This window comes from Vicugna pacos, unplaced genomic scaffold (assembly GCF_048564905.1).
Source record: "Vicugna pacos unplaced genomic scaffold, VicPac4 scaffold_20, whole genome shotgun sequence".
NCBI lineage: Eukaryota > Metazoa > Chordata > Mammalia > Artiodactyla > Camelidae > Vicugna > Vicugna pacos.
The window spans coordinates 27567769-27580259 of record NW_027328741.1 but is presented as its reverse complement, the minus strand read 5'-3'; the positions used below and the strand labels follow the sequence as shown (position 1 = coordinate 27580259).

At 39.3% G+C, this 12491-nt stretch overlaps 1 long non-coding RNA gene across 1 annotated transcript in view; it reads right to left on the bottom strand.

Moving 5' to 3' along the window:
• LOC140694169 (uncharacterized) overlaps window positions 1-7178 on the bottom strand; it is a 30316-nt gene extending 23138 nt beyond the window's left edge. The window contains exons 1-2 of the long non-coding RNA XR_012069921.1: window positions 6975-7178; window positions 6484-6618 (exon numbers count right to left, since the gene is read on the bottom strand). This is a non-coding gene — a long non-coding RNA (uncharacterized lncRNA). The remainder of the gene's footprint in view (window positions 1-6483; window positions 6619-6974) is intronic.
• Window positions 7179-12491: the final 5313 nt, after the last annotated feature.

Below are 12491 nucleotides of genomic sequence, written 5' to 3'. Positions count from 1 at the left end.
CAAAGACAAATGTAATTAAAATGGGCAAAGAATTTGAATATATGTTTCTCCAAAGAAGACATACGAATGGGAACTAAGCACATAAAAAGATGTTCAACATCAGTAGGCATTAGGGAAACAGAAATCAAAATCACAATGACATACCACTTCATACCAACTAGGATGACAAATATATATGATATATGATATATAAATATGAATCTATAAACCCAGTAATAAAAAGTGTAGATGAGGATTTGGAGAAACTGGACTCCTCATACATTACTTCTGGACATATACAATGCTTCAGTCACTTTAAAAGCTATATTAGCAATTCCTCAAAATGTTAAAAGCAGAATACATCCCAGCAATTCCATTTTTTGATATATCCTGAAGAGAAGTGAAAATATGTGTTCACACAAAAACTTGTCCATGAGCATTTACAGCAGAATTATTCATCATCAACTGATGGATGGATAAGCAATGTGGTGTATTTATAACTACGGCATATTATTTGAATACAAAAAGGAATTTGGGTATTGATATATGCTACACTATGGATGAGCCTTGACAACGTCACACTAAATGAAAGACGATAATCAAAAAAGGCAGCATACTGTATGGTTCTACTTATATGAAATGCCTAGAACAGGCAAACCTGTAGAGGCAGAAAGTAGAGTGGTGGCTGTTGAGGGCTAAGGGAAAGGAAGGTTAGGGACTGACTTACTAAAGGGTACTGGTTCCTTTTGGGGGTGATGGCTACACAACCCTGAAATGTACATAAAACCCTAATGCACACTTTCAAAGGCTGCATTTTACGGTATGTGAATTATATCTCCATAAACCTGTTATTCTTGAAGCTGAGCCCACCTATGGAGCAACTGACACAGCACTGACTGTGGCATCCGAACGGGGAGTGACCCACCCGCCCACCGCGAAGGAGAGCAGCACCTGACCCAGTGTTGGAGGGGTGCAGTCTTCTTGCCAATGGACACTGTGAGCAGCACAGATGAGGGGGCCAACAGAGCAAGCTGAGTTCATGAAACAGGGAGAAGACACAAAGACCTCTCAATAAAACCATTAAGAGCGTTCAATCTCTAGGAGAACACATCTTTGTTTTTAAAATCTTTTTATACCTGTTTTATTTTCTATTAGCTTTTTAATCTTTACTTTTTAAACAGTTCTATATGTTTACAATTCTCATTTCATTTTTAATTCTCTTGGATTTGATCTGTTATTGATTATTCACAGGTTTTAAATATTGTGTTTTGAGTTTTTTCTTCTTTGCATTAAGGTTTTAAAAAGACATCTCAACTCGATTCCTATTCTTCTTCAACTTGCTCTTCTATTATTGATTATACACTGTTTTCAAACCTTCTTTTCCTCCATTCTTTTAAAATTCTATTTCTCTCTTTCATTTTTAAGTTTTATTCCAGCATAGGCCTTAGATAGATAAAGAAATAAACCCCTTTAAGGGCCACAATAGATAACTGATACTCCTTAAGCCACAGTGCCAGAGAGATATGAGCAGTTGAAGAAGCAGAGAAAGTATTCCCAATTAAAAGAGAAAGAGAAATCCCCTGAAAGAATGATCAATGAAATAGATATTAATGGCCTATTAGATCAAGATTTCTAAAAAGAAGTGATCGAATTACTGAAGGAACTAAAAGAGATAGTATTTAGAGACATAAAATATGTCAAAAACAAAATAGTAGCTATAAAGAAGAGCCAAGTAGAATTGGTAAATTCATTGGCTGAAATGAGATCTGACCTAAAGGCAGTACAACTCAGGCTAGATAATGCAAAGGAACGAATAAGTGACCTAGAAGACAGGACAACAGAAAGCACACAATCAGAATAGTTGAGAGAAAAAAATAAAAAACAATGAAAACAATATATGGAACCTATGGGATAATATAAAGCATGCCAATCTATGCATCATAAGAGTTCCAGAAGGGGAAGAAAGAACAAAGGGGATGGAGAAGGTATTTAAAGAAATCATAACTGAAAAATTCCCAAACATAAAGAAAGAATCAGACACCCAAGTACAGGAGGCTCAGAGGTTCCCAAACAGGAAAAGCCTAAAGAGACACACACCAAGACATAACAAAATCAAGATGGCCAGACTGAAGGATAAAGAAATGATCCTAAAGGCAGCAAGAGAAAAACAAAGAGTGAGTTACAAGAGATGGCTCTCAGCTGATTTCTCTACAGAAACACTGTAGGCCAGAAGGGAGTGGAAAGATATATACAAAGTCCTGAATGAAAAAACAGATGCAGCCTAGGATACTTTCTGCAGCAAGGCTATCCTTTAGAACAGAGGGAGAGGTAATGAATTTCACAGAGAAGAAAAACTAAAAGACTTTAGCAACACTAAACCCATGCTAAAAGAAATATTGTAAGGTACACTCTAAATAAAAAAGAAGCAGGATGATACAGAAATGAGAGCTCATAACTGGAAAGGTGATAACTACCATGAATTACAAATAGAATGAACATGAAATTGTAAAAGAAGACATCTAAATCATTGAGTGGGAGAGGGAAGCAAGAAAATATAGAGTATTTTTTCTTTCTTCTTTTTTCTTAAATTTTTCGTTCTAGGTAGGATGGGTTAGAGATTGCATTACTATCTGTTTAGTACACACAGTTACAGTAATTGCTTAACAGACTTACAAAAAAGTGTAACTACAAGCCAAAAACTTACAAGTGAGTAACAAAAACTAAATACAATCCAAGATAACAGAAAGGAAAATTACCATACCACAAAAGGAAGAAGAAAGGAACAAAGAAGAAATATGAAATCAACTGCAAATAAAAGTTCAAATAGCAATAAACACTCATTTATCATTAATTACTCTAAATGATAATGGACTAAATGCTCCAGTCAAAAGACAGAGTGGCAGACTGGATAATAAAGCAAAAAACTTCAATAAACTGCATACAAGAGACACATTTTAGGGAGAAGGAAACATATAGATTGAGAGTGAATGGACGGAAAAGGATATTCCATGCAAATGGAAACTCCAAAAAAGCAGGTATAGCAGTTCTGATTTCAGACAAAATAGACTTTAGAACAAGGGCCATAAAGAAAGATAAATAAAGGCATTTTATAATGATTAAAGGAGCAATACAAGATGAGGATATTACAATCATTAATATATATGCATCCAACATGAGCACCTAAGTACATAAAACAACTACTAACAGAGATAAACGGGGAAATTGATGGGAATACAATCATTGTCAGAAGTTTTAACACCACATTAACATCACTAGACAGATCTTCCACACAAAAAATAAATAAGGCAACAGAGAAATTAAATGATACAATAGAAAAATTAGATTTAGTGGATATTTTCAGAGCATTACAACCCCCCAAAATAGGATATACATTCTTTTCAAGTGTGCGTGGAACATTTTCTAGGATTCATCATGTACTTGGTCACAAAAGAAGCCTCAAAAATTTTAAGAAGATAGAAATTATCTCAAGTATCCTTACTGACCACAATGCCATTGAAACTAGAAATCTCTTCAGAGAAACAAAGCATAAAAAAAAAGGAAAGCATAGAGATTAAACAACATGCTATTAAAAAAAAATGGGTCAATGATGAAATCAAAGTTGAAATTAAGGAATACATTGAGACAAATGAAAATGAAAACAACCACAAAAAACTTATGGGACAAAGCAAAAGCAGTGCTAAGAGGAAAGTTTAGGGCGATACAGGCCTTCCTCAAAAATGAAGAACAATTTCAAAAAAACAATCTAACCCACCAGTTAAAAGAACTAGATACTGAAGAGTAAAAACACCCAAAAAGTCAGCAGAAGGAAGGAAATAATTAAGATCTGGGAGGAAATAAATAAAATAGAGATTAAAGAAATAGAGAAAATAATCAATCAAACCAAAAGCAATTTTTTGAAAGAGTAAATAAAATCGAGAACCTCTGGCCAAACTCACAAAGAAGAAAAAAGAGAGAGCACAAATTTGCAAAATAAGAAAGGAAAATGGAGAAATTACAACAAATAACATAGAAATATAGACTATCATATGAGAATATCCTGAAAAACTACATAAAAAAAGGGATAACCTAGAGGAGATGGACAAGTTTCTGGAAACATACAGTCCACTAAAACTGAATCAAGAAGAAACTGACCACTTGTACAAAATGATCACTAGGAATGAAATCGAATTAACAATAAAAAAAATCCCTACAAATAAAATCCAGAACTGGACAGCTTCACCAGGGAATTCTACCACACATACAAAGAAGTACTCATACCAGGCCTTCTCAAACTCTTCCAGAAGATTGAAAAGAAGGAATATTCCCAAATTCATTCTATGAAGCCACAATCACCCTGATACCAAAACCAGGCAAAGACACCACCAAAAAAGAGAATTACAGAACAATATCACTGATGAACACAGATGCAAAAAAAGTCCTTACCAAAATACTAGCAAATAGAATTCTACAGCACATAAAAAAGATTATACAACATGCTCAATTGGGGTTCATCTCAGGGACACAAGGGTGGTTCAACATATGCAAATCAATCAATGTAATACTTCACATCAACAAGAGAAAGGACTAAAACCACATGATCATCTCAATAGATGCATAAAAGCTTTTGATAAAATTCAACACCCATTTATGATACAAATTCTCACCAAAGTGGGTATTGAGGGAACATAACTCAACATCATGAAAGCTATATATGACAAACCTACAGCCAGCATAGCACTGAACGGTGAAAACCTCAAAAGCTTCTCACTAAATTCTGGGACAAGACAAGGATGCCACTATCACCACTCTTATTCAACATAGACTTGGAAGTCCTGACCATAGCAATCAGGCAAGTAAGAGAAGTAAAAGGGGTCTAAATTGGAAAAGAAGAGGTAAAAGTGTCACTACATGCAGATAACATGACACTATATATAGAAAACCCTAAAAGGTCCACACCAAAACTACTAGAGCTGATCGAAGAATTTAGCAAGGTAGCAGGTTACAAGATTAATGTTCAAAAATCAGTTGCATTTCTTTACACTAATGATGAATCAACAGAAAAAGGAAGTAAAGAAATAAAACACTTTAAAATAGCACCCAAAGTAATAAAATTTCTAGGAATAAATCTAACCACAGAGGTGAGAGAATTTTACACAGAAAACTATAAACCATTGGCGAAGGTAATTGAAGAAGACTTTAAAAAATGGAAAGGTATCCCAAGCTCTTGGATTGCAAGAATCAATATTGTTAAAATGGTCACACTGCCCAGGGCAATATACAGATTTAATGCAATCCCTGTAAAATTACCCAAGACATATTTCATAGAACTAGAACAAATCACAATAAAATTTATATGGAACCATCAAAGACATAGAAATTCCAGGGTATTACTGAAGAAAAAAAAGAAAGAGCCTGGAGGAATGACTCTCCCAGACTTCAGACAATACTATAGAGTTACAGTCATCAAGACAGCATGGTATTGGTACAAAAACATACATATAGACCAATGGAACAGAATAGAGAGCCCAGAAATGAACCCAGAAACTTTTGGTCAACTAATCTTCGACAAAGGAGGCAAGAATATACAATGGAATAAAGACAGTCTCTTCAGCAAGATAAACATAAGACAAGATACAATAAACCTCCTAGAAGAAAATACAGGCAAAATATCTGACATACATCTCAGAAATGTTCCCTTAGGGCAGTCTACCCAAGCAATAGAAATAAAAGCAAGAATAAACAAATGGGACCTAAAGAAACTTACAAGATTCTGCACAGCAAAGGACACCATATGTAAAAAAAAAGACAACCTACAGAATGGGAGAATATTTTTGCAAATGAAACTGACAAAGGCTTGATCTCCAGAATATATAAGCAGCTCAAATGACTTAATAAGAGACAACCAAATAACCTAAACCAAAAATGGGCAGAAGACCTAAACAAGCAATTCTCCAAGGAAGACATACAAATGATCAATGGGCACATGAAAAAATGCTCAATGTCACTAATTATCAGAGAAATGCAAATCAAAACTACAATGAGGTATCACCTCAAACCAGTCATAATGGCCATCATTCAAAAATCCACAAATGACAAATGCTAGAGAGGCTGTGGAGAAAGGGGAACCTCCTACACTTCTGGTGGGAATGCAGTGTGGTGCAGCCACTGTGGAAAACAGTATTGAGTTCCCTCAAATGTCTAGGAATAGACTTGCCATATGACCCAGGAATCCTGCTCCTGGGCATGTATCCTGAAGGAACCCTACTTCAGGATGACACCTGCATCCCAATGTTCATAGCAGCACTATTTACAGTAGCCAAGACATGGATACAGCCTAAATGTCCATCAGCAGATGACTGGCTAAAGAAGTGGTATATTTATACAATGGAATACTACTCGGCCATAAAAACTGACAATTTAGGGCCATTTGCAGCAACATGGATGCTCCTGGAGAATGTCATTCTAAGTTAAGTAAGAACGGTAACAAGGAATAAAGACAATTACCCACAGGTACAGTTATTTTGATTAAAATATCCACACAGAAAGCAAGTCACCCCCACGACTGCTGCCAGGAGGAGCATCTGAGTGTAATAGCCCAGCCAAGCAAAGTAGATTCTGAACTTCTCTCCTTAGAATTTCCTGCAGAAAGACAGAAGGAAGTTTCAGAAGACACAAATAATCACTCTGTAGCTTCATCCTCATGTTAATTTATTTTTTTCTTTTTTGGGGGGCATAACTAGGTTTATTTATTTGTTTTTAAATGGAGGCATTGGGGATTGAACCCAGGACTTCATGCATGCTAGACATGCACTCTACCACTGAGCTATACCCTCCCTCCATCATATTAATTTCTGATTCTAAATCAAGGGGGCTTTAAGTTTAATCCTCCGACTCAATTCACTCTTAAAACATATGCGTTTTCATAGCAGCCCCCAAATTCTACCGTGAAATAAGAAGTGTTTTATGTATCATAGAAGTACAGATCACTGGCTCACCTGCTGAAGAGAGATAAATGAGAACAGAGCAAAGGAGAGGACGAGGCTGACTCCAGAGCAGATGCAGGGGATCATCACCACTCACTGGACAGTCTGGCACATTCAACAAATCCCCCCAAAAATCATTCTTAACAGGCTTGACACAAGTGGACATCAACAAGTGGCTCAGTCATCTGCTCCTGCCTTATCTCGGGAATGTCCCTGGAGCAAATACATCGTAAACCACAGATAATAAGGAAATGGCTGATAATGATAACAACTGGGAGTGCAATGTCTGTCTGACAAAATATTTATAAAACTCATTGTGGGAATGGGAGAGGGCAGGAGGGATGTGACTGAGGAAGGCACTGCCCTGTATTCTTTGTATCTAGCACGTCTGTTGTTCCTAGGTTTTAAAACCTCTTCTCAGTTAACCTGGAGTAGATGGAACAGGCCAGGGAGGCAAGATTAGAAGAAAGGAGGCAGGGCATTAAGTGGTGCCAGGCTGATCCTAAAAGGGAGACCGACACAGACAGGCAGACACAGAGAGTTTAGGGATGAGGTGGAACAATGAGACGGCGGCTCAGGTGTGTCTTGCTGTTGCTGAACCTTCCCTCAACTGGCTCACTGATGACTTGGCAGTGCTGGGTAAAACCTGTGGATTTCCTCAGCTCTGAGTTCTCTCTGAGGCTTCCGGCTCAGTCTGGAGCTGAGATGAGTTCCGTGGGCTTAGCCTAGGGGGGACTCAGCTCCGAGAATAGCCTGGAATCCTGGAAAACTTCACGCAGGAACCCCGGAGGCTGGACCAGCACTCACAGGGCTGCTGTGAGACCAGCTCCATAGTCAGAGCCCTGGGCATGGACCATTCCATGGGGAAAAGGGCTGAGCCCGATGCCAAATCAGATAGGAGCGAAAAAGTGTGTTCATTCTCATGTGACTGGGCTTTGTGGCCTGGCTCACGGGTGGCAGGCTCAGGATGGTGTCTGGCAGAGAATACCCTGGCAATGGGTTTGAGATGTCTTGGACTCTTTCTTGTTAAGCTTTTTGTAATACATTCTTATCAACTATCCATCCTGAAAATGCCAAATTCAAAACTGAAAGAATGTTAGAAGTTGCCTGCTCTAACTGCCCAATGGTAAACACACCCTGCTACAGTTAGAGAGCTGGTCAGGCAGCCTCTGCCTGGATATTTACAGTGACGGGGAGTTCATTACTTCCAAAGGTTACAAGTCGGCAGGAAGGTCAGTCAGAATTTTTGAACCTTAAACAGATATCTGCCTCCTAGTCCTTGCTGAAAGGCAAGGAATAATGAGGATCCCTTCAAATGTAGTTTTGCCTGATTGTTATCTCTCTCTGTCAAAAGCACCCCAATTTTTTTTTCAAAATTCAGCTTTGATTTCTTTTTATCAAAGTAATGCCATACATTTAATAAAGAGTCAAACAGTTCTCAAACACCGATTGTAAAAAGGAGCAGTTCCCATCAACCGCCCCATTTCCTGGCCAGAAACAACCACGTTCAGCTCCTACTGCTGACTCTTGGAATACTTACTCCCTTTCTCTGACTAATATCCTTGTAACACAGCCTACTGACTTTTTCAGCTTTATGTATCACCTATTTAACTTTCTATTTTGGAAAATGAGGATTCAGCTCTCTTTCAAACCCCATCTCATCTACACACCCAGACCTTCATTCTTCCAACCTTTTGATACAATTACATTATAATTTTCATCAGCTCAGTATCCTTGATTTACATTATTATTACTCTGTACAGACAATTCAAAGCTGTAGCAATTTGTGCTAGTCTTACCTTTTCTTCCCTACTTCGTTTTCCTGGAGTTAATAATTGTCTTGGTTCTTCATAGCTTAGATTTCTGTGCATTTAATAATTCAACCTCAGACCTTCTCTTAACGAACAACTTTCACAATACTTTCCAATACATTGTCTACAAATTTCATCTCCTTGAATAAATCTCTTCAGATCTCCTTCCACATGGATTAACGACATACTAGTCTTGTCACAGAGGTCATGGGGCCACTAGTGGGAAGTAACATGGGAATACATGGACCAGGATCAGGGAAAAGATCAACATAATTGCCTTAGCAATACATACTTAAAATAGTAGGAAAATTGTTTTCTTTACAAACACAAACACACACACAAACCCCAAAAGCCCATAAAGAATGATTAAAGAGTGGTCAAACCCATTGCCCTGCCTTCAAATTCTGTATAACATAAAACAAAAATAACAGAAGGAAGATATCATATAAATATGAATCTCAAGGGGGATTGGGTACACTCAGTGGCAGAGTGTGTGCTTAGCATGCTTAAGGTCCTAGATTCAATCTTCAGTACCTCCATTAGAAAAAAAAATTAAAAAGAAAAAAAAATTATCAATTTTAAATATTTACATATTAACAAATATCCTCCTTTAAAACTGTGTTCTAAAGGATAACCCGGGTTAAGGAGAAAGTACCTCTCCATGACTGTGATCCTGCTGATAATTGAGGGAGGAAATTAGAGTATGACCACATGAAATAAAATTCCTTATGAAATAATGATCCCGGGTGACAATCATTATTGGCTGCTGTCATCACAAAAAAGAGAGTCAAATGTAATATTATGTACCTTATGACAGGAGTACAAAACTTCACATAACAATTATTTTTGCACAAAGTTGAACCTCAATCAGATCAAGCTTTTAGGGGAGGATTAAATCACTTAGCTAAAGCCAATACATAGGATGGAGAAACAAGTCTAACACCATAGGGGAGAATGAAATCAGCCAAACAGGAAATAGAGAAACCCCTCAGCAATTTCAAGGAAAATGAGAAACAGGAAAATTATAGATTAGAACGCACTTGAGAGATATGCTAGCTGCAATGTCTGAATCTTGTCTGGATCTTGATTTCAACCCCAAAACTACTTAAAAGTGTATTTTTGTGACAAGCAGGGAATTATTTTGTAACCCTAAAAAAAAGGAATATTCCAATTTTATTTGAAAGAGACCTTGTCATTTCACTAATGAAAGGTTAAGCTATGTAGGATTGTCTTCAAAATGACCCCATAGTGGGGGAGGGGAGGAGATGGAGATGAAAGATGCAACAACAGTGACTCTGAGTATATAATTCTGGAGCTGGGTGACTGATAACACCCAGGCAGGCTGGCTGTACTGTTCTCTCTATTTCTGTACATGTTTGAATCTTTCCATAAAATGTGAAACAACAAATAGACTTCAGTGTTTTAAAACCCTCACTTTGAAGGTTAAGAGGTTTGCCCAAGTAGGTGGGCACCTGCATGGGGCACTGAGATAAGAAAGAACAGACACCTGGCTCCAGACCGACCTGGGGCTACCTTGACCCTCCTCTTCTCCTAACCATCCACAGCCAGCCCATAACTGCATCCCGTCAGCCCCACTCCCCAAATGCATTCCTCATTGGCTCCCACCATCTCTCAACTGGCCCAATCCAAGAGCCTCCTACCTGGCCTCCCTGCTTCCTGGGTCCCTGCCATACATTCTCCACATTATCTTTGCAAAATGTGAGTGAGAGAAAATTACTTAAGTGCTTAAGCTATCATGACTGCTTCTCACTGTGCTTAGAGTCTACACTCCTTTCCGTGCTCCTGATGCCCTTCTAAACCTCGCGTCTCATCACTCTCACCAGCGCTGGCTCCAGTGTCTCCACAAACCTGCTGAGCACATTTGTGCCTCGGGGCCAATGGACAAGCTGCCTCTATTCCATGGGTGACTTTTCCCAGATCTTCAAATTCCAGCCTCCTTATCGCCATCTCAGCTCACATGTAACCTACTCAAAGATAGCTTTCTTAACTCACTTCCCCCCAAGTCTCCCATCTCAACACTGTGTTATTTCTTCATTTCAATCTGACATTGTTTCCTTATTTGCACGATTATTTTTGTTTTCTCGGTTGTCCTTGGCCTCCATCCCCCCAGCAGCCTTGCCCAAACAGCATAAGCCCCCGGGGAGCAGCCGGCGCTGGTGCTCTGAGAAGACACATGCTGAGCGCGACATTACAATCACGTGGTGTAGTGAAACGGTGTCGAACAGCAGATACAGAAAAGCAGTGAGAATTTCTCTCTTATTTTATAATTTAAATGAAATATAACATTTACTCCTATGTAATGAAGAATTTGGTAGGTCTTTGTTCCCAGTTCCTAGGCAGCAACCGCTAAAGCCTCGAAATTTCCCAAGATAAGAGTGTCTTTGCTATTCATGGTGGAACCTTGGATGGCTTGTGTTCATGAGATGACTCAGGATGGGGACTGGCCAGCCAGAGACACCAACCATGTGATTAGAGGAGTGGGGCTTTGAGCTTTGTGACAAGTGAGTGGCCACCAGGAGAGGAAGGGGCTCAAAATTTAGGGCTAAGGAAAGGTTTGACTTACAGTTAGGGTTTGGGTTAGCCATGTCGGTAGTGACCCAATAAATCATGGTTTTGTAATAAAGCCTGCAGTAAAAACTTGGGGCAACGAAGCTCAGAGCTCCTGTGAGCTTCCTGGTTGGTAACACTCTTGGAGGACTGTCACACTCAGATGCCATGAGGACAACCCTGAGCCCTTCCCACTGGGGTGCTCTCCACAACAGCTCACCTGATGAGACCTAAGGGCTGCTGCTTGTCTGTGCTTCGAGGAGGAGCCCATTCCCTGTACAGAAGGCCCTGATCACTGGGGCAGCTGAGGTCCTCTGACGGAGGCTGAAGTGGCACTGGGAATCAGAAGCAAACAGGTGAGCGTCACTGTCACAAAATGTTCACATGTTCTGTTGATAAAATTTGGTGCTAACACTTCATGGTCATTTGTAAATAAGGGGCCCTCACTTGCCAGGAGGGATGGAGGTACCATATAATTTTTCATAATTCTCACCCAGGATTAATATTAACCCCTTGAGGGTCATTTGCAAACGTGGGTGGAAAGGAACGCTTGGATGTCACAGTCCTGGGACCACCGTGGGTACCTGGTGAGAGCCTTGCAGATGCTTAATGTTCTACAACCGGGCCAGTGTTCCACAGCAAAAATCTAGTCCACCCATGTGCCCAAACTGCTGCAGTGGAGGGACACCTGATGGTCCAGCCCCCTCTTTGGACACCCGGAGGAACTTGGACCCTGACAGGTTAGGGGCAGGGTCAATTCTAAAACCCAGGCATTTTTGTCCCCACAATTCAGTAGTTATTCGGTGACAGCACATGGAATATAAACAACAAAGTAACTTGACATGATGTTATATATTTAGCTTACTCAAGAAACAAAGTTTAAATCCAGTCATTCTCCTTCCCACCTGACCTACTTTCCTTTGTCTTGTACTAGCACCAGATTATTACCCACCCAGCCTTAACAAGGGTCCTGACTCCACTTACCTCCCTCCCAAACACCACATGAGATGATTCCTCAGCCTGGATGTGGGACCAGCAATTACAAGAAGCTTTAGTGGAAAAGAACTGGTTATGCACAGATACCAACTAAACACTGTAGTTTCCTGGTGTCCCACAATAGTAATCATGACAGCTGTTTGCAAGTGTCCCC